Genomic DNA, 22,266 nt, shown 5'->3' with positions numbered 1-22,266 from the left:
CAGAATTCCCTGGCCAGCTTGCTATTGGAATCTATTTTTATATATTTCATCTCAAAATATGCATTTCAAGGCTGTTACAGGGTGCTAAGAGCTTTATTGGAACATAGTAGTCTAAAAAGTTACAAGATTGGTTCTGATACATACTTCAGAAATGCAGAATAGAGTCTCATAATAAAGTCAGTGACAATCAGATTCCTTGATTTCAGAAATTCCTAAAGCAACTTTTCCCCCTCACCCCAAAAGTGATTTTTAAAGAAGGAACTTTTGGGAGTATATCTACCGTAATTCACTGAAAAGAAATAGCAATTTCCTAAAGAGTTGAATAAACTAAACTTTTTAATGCTTCATTTTGAAAGCTCTCACTCTAAATTATTTTCAATCAAATGCAAAATTAGTTCACTAAAACTCTCATCAGAACTGGGATTAAAATTGAGACAGGGTACCATGTGCATTTCATAGGACAATCTCTGTAGAATTTAAGATGCATAGTTAGAATAATCTGTCAGTTTTAAAACACTGGCAAAATTCAAAATCCATTTAATACATGATTTCTCTTTTAGAGTTTTGCTTTTTCGTGATTGAAGAAGAACTTTATTACAGTCACATCCAAATAGAGGAACAATTGAACTCATAATTTACAAGAAAAGGCACTATAAGCAAGCTACCTGGCATAAACACAACCATGATCTACTTAAACATATGTTTGCATCCTGAATTGCAAAGGAAAGGGAAAGCTTTGGGTCTTGGCCATCCAGAAGGTATCAGGGTTCATCAGGGTGCCAGAAATATTCCTAATCAGAAGTAATATTATACTATTGGTATTCTTACACGGGTTACAGGAAATCAGATTGTGTGCCAATATTTTGTTCTTGTTGTTAGTTGCGAAGTCATGTCTGATCCATCGCAACCCAATGGACAATGTTCCTCCAGGCCTTCCTGTCCTCTACCATCCCCTGAAGTCCATTTAAACTCAAGCCTACTGCTTTGATGACTCCATCCAGCCACCCCATTCTCTGTCGTCCCCTTCTTCTTTTGCCCTCAATCTTTCCCAGCATTAGGCTCTTCTCCAGGGAGTCCTTCTTTCTCATTAGGAGGCCAATATTTTAATAGCACCCAAATTACTTTCAATTTCACATATATTAAGGAATGTTCCTTCTACTACCATTGCATAAAGAATATTAAATTAGATGAGTGGTAAATATTCTGTAGTATTTTTTACAAAGAGGTAGCGGCCCAAAGTACTTTTTTTTACTATGACAACATATGTGGGGCAGATAACAAACTGGTTATTAACATCTACCTTTTTCTGCTTTGAGGTACTGCAGTTTGGTTTGCTTGTAGTGTAAATTTCCTCAGCAGTCAACAACCTATGCTAAAGCATTTTCTCTTCATTCTTGTGTTTCTAAATGGATATAAAACTGTCAGCAGTATTAAGGGATTTAGAGAATCTGTGGAAGGAAAAACATCTTCAGTCACAAATTGAAGATATTAATCCATGCCTGGCTTTACCTTCAGTAAACCTATTTCTATATGAACAGTCACACTGGGGATGTTTAATGAGGTGATAATCGGCCAGCTACTCATGTCAATGTCAGAGGTACCAATGTAACATTCAACAATTCCTTCAGTATTCGCCTTATATAGAAGTATGATTGCAATATTGAATATTGTTTGTAGAGGCTACAGAAGAAGCAGGAAATCTACTGAATCTGTAAAGCACTTTTGAAGAATGTAAAGCGCTTCAAAACCGCCTGATCTTATGAGCTGCATCAAAACAAGTTGCCATTCCAGTGTGAGTATCTGCTTCATTCGAAGGCTCACTGAATGAAAACACTTTGCACAGTCTTTGCAAATAGATTTGCAAAGGGAGAAAATCTGAAAATGAAAAGATAATTGTAAAGTAGGAATGTTAGATATCTAAGTGGTTTGGTCTGGTTCACAAGAACCAGTTATTATTTTTCCCCTAGAAAACTCAGCGGTGCTGGATGAGGTTCAGACTCACCCAACAGCTTTATCAAAGTATGGAAGTAGCCTGCCACATCACTCTTCCCATGAATTCCAGGACAACTACCTTCAAAAGAAACTGTCAGACCTGCAGCCATATTTTCTTGTGGATCTCAGGCCTGCCACACTTTCTATTATTCTACTATGCATTTCCTATTATGGGAAAATGGGAGGGGGGATTGTATGGAATTAGATGAGATGTAGCCATAACAAAATTCTTTCTAGAAAGCCAAGGTCATCTTTTGTTTGCACCGCTGCGACTGACCGGAATTGGATGGGTGGAACTGCCAGCATGGCAGTGGGAGATTAAACTATGTGATGGACTTGTGGGTGTGAGGGCAAAATCTTGAACTTGCAACTAGGTGGGGAAAACCAGGAAGCTTTCAGATTCATGGCTCTCTTAATAAATTGGAACTTTGAGCAATACTTTGCCTTGGACTCTGATTTACTTTTGGTAATGGAACACATTAACCTAAATCGACAAGAAAAAATTCTTCAGCACCCCCATTTCCACTAGCTCCAATCACCTTTGGACACAATGAAAATCTATATTAGCAATGGTGTCAAGTCTAGCATCAAATGTAGCACTGTTGGCCCTTATGTTAAAGTATCTACCATAAGATTACATTAAGCTCTCATTCAGCCATATGTAAAACAAATAGAGTTGAAATGTAAACTTGCACAATAACCAGAAAGTTAAATTTAGTACAATTATAATTCTGATAAGAGAAAAAATATCAAAAGGAAATGTTTTGAATGTCATAGTCAAGTGACAAGAATTAAGTCCAATTTTTCAGCTTGTCAAAAATGTGGGAGAAATAATAGATTTCTGGTCCCTGGGCTAGAATCAATCAAATATGGATGGTGGTGTGCATTGGTAAGTGTGCATGCTATGGTAGAAAGTAAACTGCATTCATCATTCTAAAATAGAGTATCAGAATCTGTTACCTTGGATGAAGATAACACAGCTTCAGAAATATAGCATTGTAAGCTGGCAGATGGCATGGCTGAGATTTTGTCTAAACTTCAGGCTCTATGGAACAGCTGTGCTTATGTTTACGTGGTAAACTCCAGCCTAACATTTTCCTCCTTTTCTTTAAATCAATCAATAAATACAAGGCTATGAAAACCTACATTACGCTGATTCACCAGTTGATTTTTGATTATCACATACTAGCAATTTCCCTAATTTTTCAGATCTCCAAAGTATTTTTTTTACTTTTAACAGATGTTGAACAGATGTTTATTTCTTAGCTAAAGCCAGATTGGAAACGATTCTGTATATGGCTAATTATTCAGCATGCCAAAAGTGTCTCTTCAGTAACTGAAGCGGCATATTGAAAATTTTACTCATATTCAGGAGATGCATCTTAATTGCAGCCAATTAGGTTCCACAAAGTCCAACATATTATTTAATACCACATCTGTAAGATGGCTGGCTACCACAAACTTATAAAGAAATTTCAGCTTCTTCATTTCAAAGTTTGGGTCTCTGCTCATCTTGCCTGACCTGGAATTCATGAGCAACAGCTGGAAACTAAGCCTCTAAACATGTGTTTCTATTTGATCTCACAGCTGCTCTTGATACTTGTAGTCTTGGCAAACTTTTGGACCACCTCTTGGTCTTGTGAGTGTAGAGAACTCTGTTGCAGAGATTGTCTTCTGTCCTCCAGTATTAATTGCTGCTAATATAGAAGAAAGTTGGATGCTGCTTTTATTTAACAGGACATGAAACTACTCAAGGAACTCACCTGCATCAAAATGTCAGGTATTATCAAAATCCTGATGATGATCAATTGAAAATAGCAATCCTGCACTGAGGATCTGAATGAGAAAAAAACTCAGGATGAAACTGGTCAAGGTGGGATAAATTTGGAATCTAAATAAAAGTCAGCTAAGACGTCATATTTTAACTTAGTTTTATCTGTTATTTAATTATGATGTTCCAAAGTTAACAGATTCATTATTTGGAGGTCTCCCAAATCCAGCTCAAAGACCAGTAGGCATCTGGTGATAGAAGGGTCTTTATCTTACTTTTAAATTTTATTTTATTTATGGTAATTGTTTTACATATCTCTACACCTTTCAGACATTATGAAGGGGTGTGTGATGGCTCAATGGCTAAGACGCTGAGCTTGTTGATCAGAAAGGTCAGCAGTTCGGTGGTTCAAATCCATAGTGTTGCATAAAGGTGTGAGCTCCTGTTACTTTTCCCAGCTTCTGCCAACCTAGCAGTTCTAAAGCATGTAAAAATGCAAGAAGAAAAATAGGAACCACCTTTGGTGGGAAGGTAACAGCATTCCGTGCGCCTTTGGCATTTAGTCATGCCAGCCACATGACCAGGGAGATGTCTTTGGACAGTGCTGGCTCTTCAGCTTTGAAACAGAGATGAGCACTGACCCCTAGAGTCGGGAACAACTAGCACATATGTGCAAGGGGAACCTTTATCTTTACCTTAATATATGGATGCTATTTGTTGTTTGAACAAAAGCCTAGCTCCACAATGCACATTGAGGTCTTTGATTTAGAATTTTAAAAAGAGAAATTTCTGGATCCAATGTCTCAACAATCCACAGCTACTTGTTCTTATGGGAGTTAATTATGAGCCTTTTCTTCTATTTCCAGATCTCTACACCTGTAAGACATCAAGCCAGAACCTTGACATATCACTTGGAAAAACCAGGGTGACATGTAAAACCCTTAAACCATCAGTAATAACTATTTCTAGATCAGGAGGTCTTGAATAATATGGATCAACTCTTGTTTTGATTATTGCCATTCTGCTCTACCTAGGGTTCTATTTGAAGATCATACAGAGATTACAGTTGGTGAAAAATATAGAAATTAAAATAGATGAGAGCATTTCTCAATTTGCCTTTTGAACAGCACTACCATAAAGGTGTAGAGACTGTATCTTATAGTTTGAAGCTGTTACTTTTCTTCGTTATTAATGGTTTATTCTAGTATCTGCAATAAAACCACCTTATAAAGATCTATATCATTGTCTGCAGTCTTTCTAGTTCAAGTTTTGGTCTGGGTGAAACTTGACAGGAAATGGTATACTCAGGAAGTGAATATAGTAAAGCAAGAAAAAATAAAGGTCAAGAATCACTGGACGGTAGATAAATGTGGAATGAATACAAAGTAAGAGACTGGTACAAGAGATGTGCTTTAAACTGATTTGGCCATATACAGACACTGAATGAAGATGGAACTGCAAATAAAATTAAATACTATGGAAGAATAGTGGATGGGCTAAGAGAAAAGGGAAGATCAAGAAAGTCCTACTTGGATGGAGCAGATGAGATACTCTAAAAAGTGATGTGAAAATTACAAAAGAAAAAAGATGATGTATGTAACAGTATCAGGAACAGATGTCCTCAGAAATGATTACTGTTCCTACCTAGGCTTCTTTAGAGAACATAAATCACAATCTTAGTCCCAAAAACCCTCTTTTATTTGGACAGCTGTGAATTTTGGTCATTCACAACCGATAAGGATTCACAAACAGTCTGTGAAGATTCTGACAGATGTCTGCTCGAGTTGACAACAGTCTTTCAGGGTAATGTTGATAAGCACCCTTATAATAAGCCAATTAGTTTTGCAAGGCCAAACATAGCACAGTCAAACAGGACTTCTCAGAGTTTGAACTGACTAGATGAACGAAGTTGCTTCCTGCAAAGGCTCACACCCATTTGCTCCTCTTTTATGTCTTATGGGAGGGGCCAATCATCTCCAAGCCTTACTCCCAAGTCGTCCTTTTTTTCTTAATTGTTCTTACCTTCTGGCAGCTCTGCACATGCACACACTGGGAAAAGGCTCACACTGTTCTTCTGCCTCACTTCTCTCAGACTCTGGAGGCTCCAAAGGCAGCACATAACTACCAGATGGCCCTGGCCCCCTCTCTGCCTCCGATACAGAGCCCTCATCCAAGCCTTCCCCCAGACTCCCGGACTGCCCCATGTTCCTCCCCAACCTCCTCACTGTCCGACTCTGCTGTCAGCTCCACAGGCCGCTGGCGTACCACAACAGTTTCAAAGACTTAACGGTATGAAGAGACATAGTGAAGAGCCTTAAATCAGATATAGATGTATTTCCTTTTTTCATGCTTTTAGCTTCTCTGACTTACATTTCTTAATTCCAAATCTTCAGTCATACATTTGGGCTACAATAGTTGTAATGATCCCAAATCTCAAGTTTCCTTGTTTCCTTCCTCCCTCCTTCCCTGATCATTGCAGTTTACTTCTGATTCTGCAGAATGTAACTGAAACAAATAGAATGGTTCCAGATTCCTGGTGCACATTTAGTATAGGTGGGGAATCAACATAATAATTCTTTCTTTCCATTTCAACCTTGAATTCTTTGTGGACAAGCTATGAACTAGAGTCACAGCTAAATTTAAACTCTGTTCAGATGTTTCGCCACCAAATAATGTCTAAAGGGTATTTCTGTGGAATCTTAATGGGTTGAAGACAGGGATCTGAATCACTAGTGAAATAAAGTAGTTTCCATTTTTAAAGCTGGAAATTATAGCTTCCCTATAGAGGCAGAAATAAAAGAAGGAAGGCTTGTATTTTATGGAATGAATTTTTTTCTCCTTCATTTGGATGACTTTATAAAGTTGGCAGTATATTCCTCATTTTGGCTCATAAGACTTTAGAAATAATACTTGTCTCATAATAAGAAAGGACAAGAGTGATTGGAAATATATTGATGAACATTTTACTTCATCACCCAGTGAAAATTGTCTAAAACTTTAGATAAATCATGAGAAACATTTAGTCTTTTGAACATACCTTTAAAAGAAAGAGTCAGTGTGTTCTGTTTGGCTTGTTAATAAGGAATCATCTTAAGAAAATGCCAGTGATAGCAGGATACTTTCCATTTTATCTTTGTATTTAAAACAAACCTCAGAAGTTAACTTGATGAAGAAAAGCAATATAAATCGTGATGTTACACATCAGATTTCCAATTAGTTCAAACTGCTATTGAAAACCTCTGTTGAACTGAAGATCAGAAAATAAAATTAGATGCTTTCATTGCTGTTCCGAAAGCAGTAAATAAAAAGCATTAATCACTGCATGTAACATTTTATAGTCTGGGGTGGAATGGGAGGATTAGAAGTAAACATAGAAACATCAAGGACATGACTTTAAGTCATATTAATTGGAATATCTAACTTTATGACCAGTACAGACTTTCTAGCAGAACGTGGACTTTAAATAATGGAAACATATTTGGCAAAAGCATCCAATAATAGCAAGATTTTTCAGTGCTCTTCCTTACACCTGTCTGTAGTTTCTCATTTTTCCCATTGAACTAATATCTTGTATTCTGAAACCAGCCTGAGTGGAGATTCCCACCCTTCCCTGTGCTAGACTGCAGTATATCCATTTTTGTTGCCAAACAGATGGAGAACTAGCAGGCTTCCATCAGATATTAATCTGCTCCAATCTTATTTAATGTTTAGCATGATAATAAGTATCCATAGAGATTAACATACTCATTTCACCCTAAAGCAGTCCCTAGTCTTCTCTATTGGAGAAAAAAGGATAAAATAATGGTCTTGATTCTTCTAGTATTATTACTGGCAATGGCCCGTAATACCTTCCTAAGACAAATACAAAATAGAAATGCAGCCCAAGAAAGTAAAATACTTTGCCTATGCCAAAGGTAGAATTAGGCATGTCAGATATTTCTTAGGTAATTAAATTTAGCCCTAAGAACAACAGAACATTGTACAAGTTAAATATTACCATCCAGTGACACAGTGACTAATTTAAGTAATAATAAGAAATATTCAGAGAATATAAATAGTTAATAAATAGTTCAGAGAACCGGCAAATGCCACCTCTGGCTGGCCCCAGAGTAGGGTGGGAATGGAGATTTTGCAGTATCCTTTCCCTGCCACACCCACCAAGCCATGCCCAGCAAGCCACACCATACCCACCAAGCCATGCCCACAGAACTGGTAGTAAAAAAATTTGAATTTCACCACTGCTCTTGAGTGCCGTTGACCCTTATCTAACTCTAAGCAGGTGCCATATACCCTGTTTCCCTGAAAATAAGACTTCCCCAGGTAATAAGCCCAATCAGGCTTTTGAGTGCATGCGCTAAAATAAGCCGTCCCCTGAAAATAAGCCCTCCATGAAAACATTGCAACAGAATAGCAGCCATGAGGTAGTTACACAGTAGTTAGTTGAAAAGATTACTTGCCTAGGCTTTTAGCAATAAATAAGTTTAATCGAACCTTCATGTGTGGAACTGATCTTTCATGCTGACAATGTGTCTGCATACATACAAGAATGCATCTTTTTGAGAAAGGGGATAACAACTCTAATTCACTACTATCTTTCTGCTTTATATCTCAGTGGAGACATAACAAGTTCAACTGAAATGGGAAGGCAGTTTTGCTTCAGTGGACAAATGTGAGGATTCAGGCATTTTTATTTTATAATAAAAAGGGCAAGTTCTAGCAGGCACACAAAAATGCTATACTTAGAACCTGCTGTAGTAATTACTACTCCGTTGTGAATAATTATCACAGCAAGGCCACAATTACATGTCACACAGGCATTCATAATGTATCTAAAATTACTAAAGTACAAAAATAACAGCAAGTATCTGAAGTTCACCAAAAGCAAAGAGCAAGGCATGCAAAACCATATCCGGCCTGATGCTCTAATCTCCTTTTCATTTTGGGGGCAGGCAAAATGATGACATAGGTGAAGTCTTTAATATAATATTAATACTCTACTTTCTTTTACAGTTGTACTGTGCGAAGTGGTTACTCAACAATGAGCCTCAATGCCTGGCCAATTAAATTGTGCAAAATTTCTTCCTTTAATGTCTGGCAGATAATCAGGGATTCTAAAGGTCAATTCTGGCTCTAGGTTTGATGGATTTAAGTGCTGTCTGCTAGATTCATCCCCTGTACTGGTAAATCCTGACAGGCTGATCTGTTTATGGTTTAAAGCCAGCCAGAAGCACAAGAAACTAATTGAAAAGCTGTTTACAGATCAAGTTCTTATAGACATCAGATTGTTTATTGATTTATTTTCATTTATTGCAAGGGTTTTTATGCCACTTCAATGAAGTGAATGTGGCTTATAACAGCTGTATAACAATAATGTATGTTTAATTTATGCATGCACCCAACTCCATATATATGTAATTCATGCACATATACAGACACATACACATATACACATACATACATACATACATACATACAAACAAACATACATACATACATACATACATACATACATACATACATACAACAATACATCAATGATATAGAGGATGTGTATGTGTGCATGTGTGTGTATTTCAATCAAATAACAAAAATATCAATAAAGCATAAAACAGAATCCCAAGTGTATAGATCATTGACTCCCCAAACATCAACTGAATTAACTAGGTTTTTAAAAGCTGTCTTCTCTATGCTAATAAATATTAATAATAAGGACACTTATCTTATTTCTGGTGCCATCTGATCCTGCAGAATAGGAGTTCCTATCTCTAAAATTATTAAATAAAAGTTTGAAAAACTGAAACATCACAGATCCAATTCATCAAGGCAAGGGATTAGAGCAGTGATATTCAGAAGTATTTTAGCATTTTGGTTAGCAGCCCATAATATACCATTATTGTTGATAATGAGGGCCACTGGGAAGTCTAATAGAACAAAGAAGAACTCAGTCTCATCATTCAATTTCCAAGGTGGATTGTCTTCCAGAGCAACAATGTTTTTTTTTTCTTTCTCATGCTCAATTTGGAATTCCAACTGAAAAGTACCTGAATAATTTGTCAAGTGATGACTCATAACCAAAAAGGTTAAGTTAGAGACAGGGCTAATATCTATGGAGATTCTCAATCATGGTTGTCCCACAGGTGCTTTTCAAAATGCAACTGGACATTCTTAGTTTTTAGCAATAGCAATAGCACTTAAACTTATATACCACTTCACAGTGCTTTTACATCCCTCCCCAAGTGGTTCACAGAGTTAGCATATTACCCCCAACAATCTGGGTCCTCATTTTATCCACTTCAGAAGGATGGCAGACTGAGTCAACCTCGAGCCGGTAAGATTTGAACTGCCGAACTGCAGCTAGCAGTCAGCTAAAGTATCCTGCGGTACTGCATTCTAATCACTGTGCCACCTTGTGAAAATGTTTCACTTCTCTTCCAAGAAGTTTCTTTAGTTCTCAAGAAGCTTCTTGAGTGAGAAGCAAAACACTCGCTTAGCAGATTATTCAGTTGCCTTTTAAAAAGCACTTTGGGGTTAGAACAATAATTCTCAAGTAAAGCTGGATGAGATATGGTGTCTTTAAGAAAGAGCACACTACTATCTCAGAATAACAGAATACCAGAGTTGGAAGTCTTCTTAGTTCAACTGCCCACTCAGGCAGGAAACCCTACAGCATTTCAAACAACTGCTCATCCAATTTCTTTTTAAAAACTTCCAGTGTTGGAGCATCCACAACTTCTGGAGGCAAGTCGTTCCACAATCAGTTCACTGATCTCTTTCCGGATTGATGGCACTCTGGTCTCTTTTAAAATCTCTGAATCTGAAATTCAGCTGATAAAAGAAATCAGACCTGGTCCAAATCAAAAATGGCATGTGCATACTGCAAAGAATCATATCTATTTCCTTGATTTACACAAGCTGAAATTAATTCTAGGTAACATTATGAGGCAATCATCACCCTAACTTCACTCCAAATGATTAAACTCAGACTATGTTTTTCCACTGATTATGTGTAACAGTAAGGTGATTTGCTAGAATTGGAAAAAAATGTTCAAGAAGCAAGAAGTCCAGCATTCAAATGCTTAGTTTATGTCACCAGACTATTAATTGGAGAAAATGAAACACAACTGATTGGGATGGGTTTTTTTTTTCTTTACGTAGACAGCGGCTGCAGGCTACTTAGAACAATAATTGACAATATTCCTATGGCAGCTGAATTGCTTGAGGGGATGTTATCTATAGCCATCAGCAATCAAAAAGGAGAGTGAGGAAAGTAAAGGCCAATTGTCCAAAAATAAATCCAGTGATTTATTACAATTCAGCACTTTTTTTCTTATAAAGTTGGTGAAGCAGCATGCAGGAAATGGGATGGAACAGAACAGCTTGTCCTTTTGTATTGAAGCAGATTTTTCACATTTTTTCCAAGACAATGAACATGTTTCAAGTACCACAATCACTATCTATAGATTTGTCAAACTACACAATCATATCCTGAAATTTGGAAGCACCTCTGCGGAGTTGTCTGAAAGGGTGACTAACAGATCGCCATGGTTTCCATAGTCTTCTCTTCAGGCAAAAATGCAACAAGCAATGAGGTTGGATTCATTACAAGGACAAGTTTGCATTCCACTGATATCACTCACTGTTTCACTGACTGAACACTAGACCAAACAATCATTATGTTAAGTGCATGTTTCAGAAACATTATCTTCAGTCTCTTAAATGCAGAGAACTGCCCAGAGTACGTTATTGCAAAACTATCTAATGTGGGAAACCTTGAACTTAGAATGATCCTGATCTAATCAGTATTATAACAAAAACTATGTTTGACTACATGATAATGAAAGATACTCAGTGGATGTCTGAGTCAAACAAGGATCTGCCAATAATTTTCTAGGAAAATTGTCACTGTCACTATCAACATTATCACTAGAAAAATTTAATTTAGGCACAGGAGGAAAAAAGACACATCATTCTTATTGTGGAACATATTTGTTTATTATGGGAACTACTTGATTGGCATTTTGACCTCTGGAAATAATATTAACATTCGTGACCCGACAAATGCGTGCTCGACAAAAGCGCACCGACGAAACCACGGGTTAGGTTTAGGGTTAGGTTTAGGGTTAGGTTTAGGGTTAGGTTTAGGGTTAGGTTTAGGGTTAGGTTTAGGGTTAGGTTTAGGTTTAGGGTTAGGTTTAGGGTTAGGTTTAGGTTTAGGTTTAGGGTTAGGGTTAGGGTTAGGTTTAGGGTTAGGTTTAGGGTTAGGTTTAGGGTTAGGTTTAGGTTTAGGTTTAGGTTTAGGTTTAGGTTTAGGTTTAGGGTTAGGGTTAGGTTTAGGGTTAGGTTTAGGGTTAGGTTTAGGGTTAGGGTCAGGTTTATAGTGCGCTTCTGTCGGCGCGCTGTTGTCGGCGTGCTTCATCGCTCATTCGTCGGCGCTGTTTAGAACTCGCGGTTTTGTTGGTCGCTCTTTTGTTGGTGAACCATTAACATTTACTTCTCTGTCAATGATTGTTACAATTGAATCGCTGAATTCTTCCTGGAAAAACAACCTGTGAAGACTCATGCCAGACCTGGTTGTTTATGGACTCAGCTACTATTGTATTAACACATTCATTGAGAGATTTATCCCCATGAATCTATGTAACTATTTTTTGTTAAGCCACGTAACCTATGTTCCTTGCATCACCATTTTCTTTTTTAAAAAAATTAAGGAATAAAAGAACATTATTGAATGTTCAAACTTATGACTGACCTCCCCAAAACTACTGACCATTTCAAAGATATGACAGTGCATGCATCCTTGTGGTCACTTGACTCCATTTTGGCTGTTTGGCAACCAAATCACCTTTATGGTCATTTGCAGCATCCCACAGCCATATGACTGTGTGTATTGTGATGTATTTGTCCAGCATGTTCTGGTTTATGAGAAAAAATGTCAACTGGGAAAAATGGATTCACTTAAAGACCACCACATTCACTTAACAACTGTCATTTAAAAAATTGTTATTTTGAGTCCAGTTACATGCCTTGACTTATACCTGTAACAATTTACAATGTAATTCTAAGCTCAATGACAATCATAAAGGCAAGGACTATCTGTATTGTATTTATGCCTCACCCTTTCTTCAAGAGAATCAAGGCAGTATATATAATTTGCCCATTCCCCTTTATTTACCCTCCCAGCAACTCTATAAAGTAAGTTGGGATGAGAAACGGGGATTAGCCTACCAAAATTGAACCAAGTTCTACATTGGGAGGAAAAATTGATCCTGGATGTTCTTAGATATCAGCATATAGCCAACTCACTGATTCTCAGAAAATACATGTGGTGGAAAAAATTCTGTAAAGTAATTAGGTAGAACAGGATAGTTAGATAATTTATAATGTTATAATGTCAATCCTGGTAGTGCCATCGTTAGAATGCAGCATTGCAAGGGAGAGGTGGTATTCATCAAGTCCTGACCAGTTTTGGAGAATCGGTAGTGGAAATTTTGAATAGATCGGAGAACTCTGGCTGGCCTTGCCCCCATCTATTCTCTGCCTCCTGAGTCCCAGCTGATTGGAAGGGAATAGGAATTTTGCAGTAACCTTCCCCTAGAGTGGGGAGGGAATAGAGATTTTACAGTATTCTTCCTCTGCCACACCCACCAAGTCATGCACACCAACTCATGCCTTGCCCACCAAGTCACGCCCACAGAACTGGTAGTAATTTTTTAAAAATCTCACCGCTGTTGCAGGGTAACTCTGTCCACACAATCCTGATGGGCTCAAGGTTGATTCAGCCTTCCATCCTTCTGAAATTGGGTAAAATGAGGACCAGGATTGTTGGGGGTAATATGCTGATGTTGTAAATCACCCAGAGAGTGCTATATAAAGTGCTATGGGATAGTATATAAGCCTAACTGTAATTGCTATTGAACAAGACTAATAAAATGGGGGGGGGGGTGTAATATGTAGCCAAGGACAACTTGCCATTCTTGGCCAAATTTCATGTAGTCCTTAGCCCAATTTCAAAAGCTTCTGGAAGTCATCGGTTCAAATTTCTTGCAATAGTCCACTATCTCTTCCCTGCTAGCCAATTGTGCAGAGAAAAGGAGTACAGATAAGGACTGTTATTAGAAAAGGGAAAATAAAATGAAAAAAAATGAAAAAAGAAGGAAAATATTAGGAATTGGAGCCTACTTCTAGTTCAGGCAATACCTCTTTGCCCAGAGTTCCCTAACCACATACTAACTCAGGGAAAAATGATTTTGCCCAGAAACAAGTTGCTTATTCTTAGTTTATTGTCTAGCTGATAATCAGGTGGTACATGTAAGTCCAATCAACAACCTGGATTAATCAATGAATATTTAGATAGAAATATTAGATAGCAATATGAAAAGCTAAAAAAAAGAGCCATATCATAAAATATATCTTACATTTGATATTTATGCCAAGGAATACATTTAAAAAACCTTGAAAGCAAGGTGAGCTTCATAACACACTGAATGGACATGCTGAAATGAAATGGAGAACTTAAAGGTATTAGAACTTAAAAAAAAACTTTGGGACAAAGATATATTGTGTCTCATTCTAAGGCAATAGGAGAGCTGGCTAGACATCTTGCAAGGCTTTTAATCAAAGTATTCCTCAAGAAATTATCATCTTCCCTTGAAGAATAACATCCTGTCACTACTCAATGAAACTTTGGGGGTTATCTGATATAATACAAGAGAGGAAAACCACCACCAAACAATTGCTTTTTAGTTGTGTGCTTTCTTTATAATTCTACTTGAGCTTTGTGAATTATTCATTATCTCAGGATTTGGAGCATAAACAAAGTTTATCTCCAGCAGAAAAATATCATGCCTTTGCACTTCTAAAATATTCAGCATTGGCTGAGTCATATTTCCCAGTTTCTTTACTATAGTTAGCAGATCAGAAGTGCATTCCAGATTGCTTATACTCCTCTTTCTATTTTACTTTTGAGTGCAGACATCTGCTACCACTGATGCAAATGATCTCTTCTTAGGGCCAAAGTTGGTAGAATCATAAAGCTGTAAGGAGACATTTAATTAATGGAGTCTAATCCTCTACTTAGAGCAGTAATCAAAATTAAAGCATGCCTGATAGGTACACCTCAAATTTAACATTTGGTTAATGCTAAATTTAAGGAAGTAAAGAGAGCCCTAGAATTCAGGGGTGTCAAACTTGTGGCCCTTGGGCTGGATGCATCACGTGCAGGCCATGCCCACCCCAGTTCTGCGAATGGGAAAAACGTTGTGAAATGTCAACATGACATGGCAACATGATATGGTGAGTTTGATACCTGAGCTGGAATTCATAGGAAAAGTGGGAGGGCAATGGTAGAATAGCCTTGTTGATGGTGAACCCAAGGGAAAAAACAAGGGGCATTTGTGTGAGGACATCCCCCTTGTGCAAATCATTTTAACTTGATTTCTCTTTGCTTTGAGTGCTATTGCCCATCCCTTTTTAAAGTACAATATCTGCATTCACCCTTATCATGAGCAAATTGTTCAAACTCAAACTAATGTTTTGCAAGGTCGGGCAGAAAATCCTGCCATTCCCAATCCCTGACAGTAACCATGGAGCAATAACATCTTACTTCAGTTTGTTGCCTTTGCATTTTATCCAAAACAAGAGCGGTCTGATGTGGTGACCTTACCTTGCCCCATGTCAGGTGTGGCCCAGAACCCTGAGTATGTAATTGAACTGTAGCAATATGAACGCCAGCCATATTTTAGATTCTAAAATAGAATCTGAAACCCTGTTCACGATTAGGATCCATTTAAATTGGAGAAGTAGAATTCTGCCTATACTTAGTGTTCAGAAGGAAATAGAGAGTATTAAAGCTGGAGGAAGTGGGGGAAACAACATCCTGAACACATTCCTCCTTTGTGTAATTTCTCAGAGATAATCTATTTAATCCCATAAAAATAAAGCAGACTTCTTTGAACTTAGTTCTTGTCAGCTACAAGCCCAAATTCCTTAAATTGCTTCTCATTCATCACTCCCACATCATATGGTTGATGCTTTGTATGTTCTTTACTTACAAGCACTCTGTGGTATGTATATCCGCAAAATCTCTTTTTTGATTTCTCACACCACAATCTACTTTAAAAGAATAATCCCTCTCCCCCAAACAAATCCCTATTAAATTTAGCAAGGTCGCCTCCTCCTGCCATATCTACCACATCTATATAAATTATATTGTTTTCATGCAGGTGCCTTCCTAAATAGAGATGAATTCATTTGTATGGTGATAAGAAATGAATTCATTTTGGAAAATAACTCCAAATGGCCAAGTTTACACCTACATAAAAACCTTCCACCTATTCTTTCTGAAAACTGTCAGAATTCCATTCTGCAAAAAAGGTAAATATTTTCGAGTTATATTAACAGGGAAGTTAAACAAACCTTGTCAATTCCTTCATCTAACTTTAAACTGCTGGAAATTCGGCACAGTTTGTGCTCTTAAGGGCACCTACTGTGCCTACAAATCTTACAATACTTCTGTCAAAAACAGGCCCTTATTAATTTTCAGCAAAACCCAGTAGGGAGACTGAAACAACTGAATATCTAAAGCACTGTTTCTCAACCTCGACAACTGTAAGAGCAGTCTGGCTGGGGAATTCTGGAGTTGAAGTCCACACATCTTAGAGTTGAAAAACACTGATTTAAAATGAGATTTTGATTGGATTCTGAACACGGTTAAGAGTCTTCAATAGCAGTGTTTCTCAACCCCAGCACCTTTAAGATGTGTGGATTTCAATTCCCTTACTGGTTGGGGAATTTCAAAAGGCCAGGCTGAAGTAGCCTGTTTTCTAAATCACAAAATTGGCATGGGAAAGTTTTAAAATAGCAATAGCACTAGACTTATATATCGCTTCACAGTGCTTTTACAGCCCTCTCTAAGCAGTTTACAGAGTCAGCTTATTGCCCCCAACAATCTGGGTCCTCATTTTATGAAGGATGGGAGGCTGAGTCAACCTTGAGCCTGCTGAGATTCAAACTGCCAAATTGAAGGCAGCCAGCAATCAGCAGAAGTAGCCTGCAGTACTGCATTCTAACCACTGCACCACTGCAACAAAACTTCTAATAATTAATGTACTGTTATCAGTTTGACTTGCATAATTCCAAATCATGAAGTAAGGTTTTCCTGAGTTTCTGTAGCTCACCTTTTTACCCTCCAAAATAGGAGCAACAACAAAAAAATCATAGGATTTTTAACATTGCTAACACACACACTTGTTTAATGGGACTCACTCTTCCTGAATGCATTCTAAGGCCTCTGTCAACAGTATGATTCTAATCCAAAGGTGTTAGATTGGGAATGGATAGGCACACACAAGCTTAACAGTAACAACAGCTCTTTATTACGTACAACAGGTGAGAACAATCCAGCGAAGGTTGAGTCTGACAGCAGCACTTTTATAGGAAGCTTCGACCAGTAGGATTAAACCTCTGTTCCCTCCTTAACAGAGGACCTTGGTGGAAACCACTGTAGTTAGAACAAGTATCTAACACCCCTCCCCTCTTGGATGGAACAATCCTACTTGTTATGAAGTCACACAGGTAGGTGGGCTTTTGGGTAGCTCTGCCTGACCTGTGCAGTTCAGTAGGAAGGGTTTCCGTGAACAGGTCAGACAGACCTGTTTGCTCCGCAGCTCTGCTTGGTGGAAGCTCCTAGAACCTTTTACCGGCCGTGGCTGGAGCTTCTAGAGCTGGTTTGCTCAGAGCTCGCTGTGGGCCTGCAACATAACCAGATAAGTTTCCCAGTACCCTTGAGCTGGCCGTGGAAGTGCCACAACGTACGCATTAATCGACTCGTACTCTTTCTGGTTCCTGATGTTAAACTCATGCCGGCAAACGTGCTTGGACGGCTTGGAGGCATAGTGGATCCTTAGCATCTGCTGAAGCACGGACCAGGTGACTGATTGTAGCGGTGTCAGCTCAGAAAGGCCTTTCGCTGTATCGAAAACTTCCCAACCACAGTATCTGAGGAACTGTTCTTCTTGCAGCCCTCAGAAAGGCCCATGAGGTCATTTGCCTCAAGGAAGCAGTCAAATCGTAGCATGTATGAGTCCCAGTGCTTGGTGACTGGGTCAGACAGAGTCGGTGGGGGGTGCATGGCCATTTTGTGTTGTGAGGGCGTTATGAGTTTGCCATCAAAAATGGCTGCTCGAAGCCACACTGAGCTCTGGGCTGGATGTACTTGCTGGATTGCTACGCTCTTTTTGGTTCGCCTAGTTGCCTTCCAATCCCATCCTCATCACCAGTGTTAGATTGGGTAATGGATAGGCACACACAGGCTTAATGGTAACAACAGCTCTTTATTAAGTACAACAAGTGAGAACAATCCAGCGAAGGTTGAGTCTGACAGCAGCCCTTTTATAGGGAGCTGTCAGACCCTTCGACCAATAGGATTAAACTTCTGTTCCCGCTGGAACAGAGAATCTTGTTGGAAACCACTGTAGTTAGAACAAATATCTAACAAAACATGTGATTAATCATGCAGATATTTATGTGAATCTGCTTGTGTCACGTTGGTAGAATTAATAAATTTTACCATTATGCTGGTATGTATATGATATCCAGGGGTGGGTTTCTCACCCCGTTCCAACCGGTTCGGTTGGAACGGGGCCGGCAGCATCCTCGTGCACGTGCGCGGCGCACGCATGCATACTAGCATCTGTGCGATGCTCCAGCTGCTCCTGGAGGATCGCGCAGGCGCTGTATGCGTCCTGCGCATGCGTGGAAGCGCAGAACTCATCAAAACCGGTTAAGGAGCGTGGGCGGGCGGGTGGGCCAGTCACCGTTCCTGGAAGTTACTTACTTCCGGGTTCGCCGACCAACCAGTTCGCAAGGACCGCCGCGAACCGGTTGAAACCCACCTCTGATGATATCAATGTTTCAGTATGATCATATCTCTCAGTATGCATACTACTCATCCACGTGTGAAAGTAATAAAAAGTTCTATGAGTATGTAGGAACTTGTGCAAACTTTCTTTGCTGAAGTCACAATGAAGGATATTAAATATGTCACGGAAAAGAAATTGGATTCAGAATTATCAGTCTACTGAAATTTTTTTTATCTCAGATTGAACAAATGGAACTTTGTCTCAGCCTCATGATAATTGATTCCAGTAGGTTTTGAATGAGAAATCTTTCAGTCGCATTGATTAAAATACAGTGGCTTAAAGTATTTTATGCTGTGCTTTCAGCATTCATTCGAAAACAATGAAGACAACTTTAGCTGGGTTTATAGAAGATTGCACCATTAAATATGTAAAAAGGTATATCTTCTGTACAAAAATTAATTTGACACACAGACTTGTGCAAACAAAGGCATTTAAGTGCCAGTCTGGATTGGATATAATAAAAAATATATATTGCTAGACGCCATCTGTAGTTCTCTGAAAATATTCTAATACAGATGTTCTAGGAAAATCATTTTAGAACCTCACCTTTTTCTTGCTTGCTTGCTTCCTTGCTTTATTAAATGGTTGTTGATTTAGCCTTTAGGAGTTTTTTCCACTGTTCAACCCTTAGGCTTGTGAGCAAATTGCATATTATAAAACACTAAATACAAGGGTCAGACCATTGTTCTACTGCATAGAAATGGGTCACTGATACCTCATTAAGGTTATTAAGTCAATTAGTAATTAGCGACTCAGATTCTGCAAAGAAGTCAATAGCTTGTTGCAATATTCTCTTTAAAATTATAGTGTGAAAAAAATTGCTTTAGTGCCACATAGTGGTGAAATTAAGACATACATAATCTTAGACAAAGGCAAGAATGCTTTTATGATCATAGTATTCCGCCCCCCCACCCCCGATGCCCTATAGGCATCTATTAACGTAATTTTTGAAATTAAAAAAATGATAAGTAGTCAACTGGTAAAGAAGTCAGACTTTTAAAAGTAAATTTCTTTCAAATCCCAGATTGTGGAGATTGGTTGCAGGGAAAGTTTTATTATTAACATTGATAGTGCTTGACTTACAACAGTTAGAGACCATTCAAAGTTACAAAGGCACTGAAAACAATAACTTATGATCATTTTTCACCCAACCATTGTAGCTGTTGTGTCCTCGACTTGCAACCGGTCCTAGGTCCTTGACTTACAACTGGCCACAAGTCCTCGACTTACGAATGACAGCCCGGCAACCAAGGGCTCACGCCTATTGGCTAAGATGCGCCGGGCTGGAAGCTGGCTTTCTGTTGTATTGCTACTGGCTGCCCTGCTTGACAGCGCCTGTATAAATAGCCGTCAAGCAGGGCATCTTGCTGAATTGTACATAGTTACATTTACCCTTGTTCCTATTAATAAATCGCTGTTCTAATTACCTCAATTGTCTGTGCCTCATCTGTCAACCCAGAATTCAATAGTAGCATCCGCTGATCACAGAATCAAAGTACAAATGTTTGGCAACTGACTGATATTTATAATGGTTGCTGTGTTCCAGGCTCATGTGTCATTGACAAGCAAAGTCAATGGGGAAGCCAGATTCACTTAACAACTGTGCTACTAACTTAACCACTGCAGCAATTTACTTAACAACTGTATACAAGAATACAAGAATACAATACCAGAGTTGGAAGGGACCTTGGAGGTCTTCTAGTCCAACCCACTGCCTAGGCAGGAAACCTTATATCATTTCAGACAAATGGCTATCCATTATCTTCTTAAAGACTTCCAGTGTTGGGCCATTCACAACTTCTGGAGTCAAGCTGTTCCACTGATTAATTGTTCTAACTATCAGGAAATTTCTCCTCAGTTCTAAGTTGCTTCTCTCCTTGATTAGTTTCCACCCATTGCTTCTTGTTCTGCCATCAGGTGCTTTGGAGAATAGCTTGATTCCCTCTTCTTTGTGGCAACCCCTGAGATATTGGAACATTGCTATCATTTCTCCCCTAGTCCTTCTTTTCATTAAACTAGACATACCCAGTTCCTGCAACCATTCCTCATATGTTTTAGCCTCCAGTGTCATCATCTTTGTTGCTCTTCTCTGCATTCTTTCTAGAGTCTCCACATCTTAGAGCCAAGGTGACGCAGTGGTTAAATGCAGCACTGCAGGCTACTGCTAGATCAGCAGGTCAGCGGTTCAAATCTCACCGGCTCAGGGTTGACTCAGCCTTCCATCCTTCCGAGGTGGGTAAAATGAGGACCCAGATTGTTGGGGGCAATATGCTGACTCTCTGTAAACCGCTTAGAGAGGCCTGAAAGGCCTATGAAGCGGTATATAAGTCTACTGCTATTGCTATCTTTTCTACATCGTGGTGACCAAAACTGAATGCAGTATTCCAAGTGTGGCCTTACCAAGGCATTATAAAGTGGTATTAACACTTCACGTGATCTTGATTCCATCCTTCTGTTTATGTAGCCTAGAACTGTGTTGGTTTTTTGGACAGCTGCTGCACATTGCTGGCTCATATTTAAATGGTTGTCCACTAGGATTCCAAGATCTCTCTCACAGTTACTACTGTTGAGCAAGTTACCACATATACTGTACCTATGCATTTTGTTTTTCTTGCCTTCAATGTTTCACCATTGAATTTCATTTTGTTAGATAGTGGCCAATGTTCAAGTTTGTCAAGATCCTTCTGTATCTTAAGCCTATCTTCTGGAGTGTTGGCTATTCCTGCCATCTTGGTATCATCAGCAAGTTTGATAAATTCCCCATTTAGCCCCTCATCCAGATCATTGATGAAGATGTTGAAAAGTACTGGGCCTAAAACAGAACCTTGGGGTACTCCACTACATACTTCCCTCCATGTAGATGCATTTCCATTGAGGACTACATGTTGAGTGTGGTTGGTCAGCCAGTTATGAATCCATCTGGTGGTGATGCTGTCTAACCCACATTTTTCTACTTTATCTAGTAGTAGGTTATGGTCTACTTTATCAAATGCCTTGCTGAAGTCAGTAAATTATATTGACGGCATTCCTCTGGTCCACTAATTTTATCACTTTGTTGAAGAATGCAATAAGATTAGTTAGCTCTTTACCAGTCTCTGGCAGTTCCCCAGTGCTCCAGGATCTTGGAAAGATATAGTTCAGTGATTCTGAGATCTCGTCTGCCAGTTCCTTCAGAACCCTGAAGGAACCCACCATCCGGTCCTGGTGATTTGAACTCGTCTAGGGTAGACTGGTTCTCACTCACTCTTCCAATCTTATAGTTACTATATCTTTCTTCAGACTTTCTGGTATAGCTTGGTGAGAACCATTACAACTGCTTCTTCTTTTGCTTGTCATATTTCAGGGAGTATTCTGTCGGTTGCCGTTGCTTTCCTATTTGGAAATATTAATGAACTAACTCAAGTACTCAACTATCTAACTCTAGTACTTGAGTTAGTAAATATGGAATATCTTCTAAGCAGGGGTGGGCTTCACAAATTTTAGCAAGGGGTTTTCTGCCTGGTTGCTGGGTGGGCATGGCCATGGTGGCCTCCTGCACCATGGTAGGGGGGGCATTTTCAACCTGCCCGAGCTCTGGAGGCTTTC

The sequence above is a fragment of the Thamnophis sirtalis genome, unplaced genomic scaffold, assembly GCF_051295495.1.
Source record: "Thamnophis sirtalis isolate CommonGarterSnake01/CBP01778 unplaced genomic scaffold, rThaSir2_p1.2 scaffold_11, whole genome shotgun sequence".
In the NCBI taxonomy this organism is placed as follows: domain Eukaryota; kingdom Metazoa; phylum Chordata; class Lepidosauria; order Squamata; family Natricidae; genus Thamnophis; species Thamnophis sirtalis.
This window is presented reverse-complemented; position numbering follows the sequence as displayed.